The sequence below is a fragment of the Arachis ipaensis genome, chromosome B05 (assembly GCF_000816755.2).
Source record: "Arachis ipaensis cultivar K30076 chromosome B05, Araip1.1, whole genome shotgun sequence".
In the NCBI taxonomy this organism is placed as follows: domain Eukaryota; kingdom Viridiplantae; phylum Streptophyta; class Magnoliopsida; order Fabales; family Fabaceae; genus Arachis; species Arachis ipaensis.
This window is the reverse complement of record NC_029789.2, coordinates 109,709,166-109,711,679: the sequence shown is the minus strand read 5'-3', so window position 1 is coordinate 109,711,679 and position 2,514 is coordinate 109,709,166.

Here is a 2,514-nt window from a genome sequence, read left to right as displayed (position 1 = left end):
TCTTTATGAAGAACTCGGCCAAATCGATAGGAAAGCCCAAAAAGGGCCCAATTCAAGGAATACGACCCAAATCCAAAGGTCGTTCAGGCCTACAGAGAGAAGGGCGGTTCCATTGAAGATACGCTGACCTTAACCCAAAAGATAAAGATAAGATAAGATAACTAACTTATCTTATCCAAAGGTCACATCTCACCATTATAAATACACTGGAACACCCAGGTATAACTCATACTCTGATTCTACATAACACCTGTTTAATACCCATGCTAACTTAAGCATCGGAGTCTCTTGCAAGTACCCCCACCCTCCGGTGACAAAGGATCAGCAGTACAACCAGTCCAACAAGTCGGACACGACAGCTTCGGTCGTCTCCTACTAGCCGGACACGTCGGTACCGATCCGTACAGAGTATCTCAACCGAGATCAACCTCCAGTTTCAGGTAACCCTCGGAACAGTATCCATTCTGGCGTTTAACGCCCAATTGTTGGCCATTATGGGCGTTTAATGCCCTGCCAGGTACCCTGGCTGGCGTTAAACGCCAGAAACCCCTTTATCACTGGGCATTTTTTTGAACACCCAGGATACTGCAATTCTGGCAATAAACGCCCAGAATGGTACCCATTCTGGCGTTTAAAACCCAAAATGGTACCTTTACTGGCGTTTAACGCCCAAAATGCTCTTTACTGGCGTTTTCTTGCCAGCAAGCTCTTTTTCTCTGCTTTTTGCACTGAATCCTTCTGTAACTCTGTGAATTCCTTCAATTTTGATGATTAACCTTTGAAGAAAAATGTATATCAAACTTCTACAAATATTAAAACAAATAACTTGCTAATGGCTGGGTTGCCTCCCAGCAAGCGCTTCTTTATTGTCTTTAGCTGGACCTTTACTGAGCTTCATTCAAGCCTCAGTTTTGAGCATTCTTGCTCAAAATTGCTTTCAAGATAATGTTTGATTCTCTGTCCATTAACAATGAACTTTTTGTCAGAATCAATATCTTGAAGCTCAACATATCCATATGGTGACACTCCTGTAATCACATATGGTCTCCTCCACCGGGATTTTAATTTCCCGGGGAATAATCTGAGCCTAGAGTTGAACAGCAGAACTTTTTGTCCTGGCTCAAAGACTCTGGATGACAATTTCTTATCATGCCACTTTTTTGCTTTTTCCTTATAAATTTTTGCATTTTCAAAAGCATTGAGTCTGAACTCCTCTAGCTCATTTAGCTGGAGCAATCTTTTCTCACCAGCTAACATAGCATCCAGGTTTAGGAATCTGGTTTCCTAGTAGGCTTTATGTTCCAGTTCCACGGGCAGATGACAGGCCTTGCCATACACAAGCTGGTATGGAGAGGTTCCTATAGGAGTCTTGAATGCTGTTCTGTATGCCTACAGAGCATCATCCAAGCTCTTTGCCCAATCCTTTCTATGGGAAATTACAGTCCATTCCAGGATTCTCTTTAGTTCTCTATTAGAGACTTCAGCCTGCCCATTTGTCTGTGGATGATACGGAGTTGCTACTTTGTGGCTAATTCCATATCGAACCATAGCAGAGTAAAGCTGTTTATTGCAGAAATGGGTACCCCCATCACTGATTAGTCTCTGGGAACACCAAATCTACTGAAAATATGTTTCTGGAGGAACTTCAGCACAGTCTTGGTATTATTAGTGGGTGTGGCAATTGCCTCCACCCATTTGGATACGTAGTCTACTGCCACCAGAATGTAAGTGTTTGAGTATGATGGTGGGAAAGGACCCATGAAGTCAATACCCCATACATCAAACAACTCAATCTCTAAGCTCCCTTGTTGAGGCATGGCATAACCATGAGGCAAGGTACCAGCTCTTTGGCAACTGTCACAGTTACGCACAAACTCTCGGGCATCTCTATAGAGAGTAGGCCAATAGAAGCCACATTGGAGGACTTTAGTGGCTGTTCGCTCACTTCTGAAATGTCCTCCATACTGTGATCCATGGCAATGCCACAGGATCTTCTGTGCCTCCTCTCTAGGGACGCATCTGTGGATCATTCCATCTACGCATCTCTTAAAGAGATATGGTTCATCCCATAAGTAGTATTTTGCATCAGAAATTAGTTTTTTCTTTTGCAACCTGCTGTACTCCTGGGGTATGAACCTCACAGCTTTATAATTTGCAATGTTTGCAAACCATGGTGCTTTCTGAATGGAAAAAAGTTGCTCATCTGGAAAGGTCTCAGAGATCTCAGTAGAAGGGAGGGACGCCTCTGCTACTAGTTCTATCCGGGACAGGTGATCAGCTACCTGGTTCTTTGTCCCTTTTCTGTCTCTTATTTCTATATCAAACTCTTGCAGAAGCAACACCTATCTTATGAGCCTGGGTTTTGAATCCTGCTTTATGAGTAGATATTTAAGAGCAGCATGGTCAGTATACACAATCACTTTTGAACCTACTAAATAGGATCTAAACTTGTCAATGGCATAAATCACTTCAAGTAACTCCTTTTCTATGGTTGTGTAATTCTTCTGTGTGTCA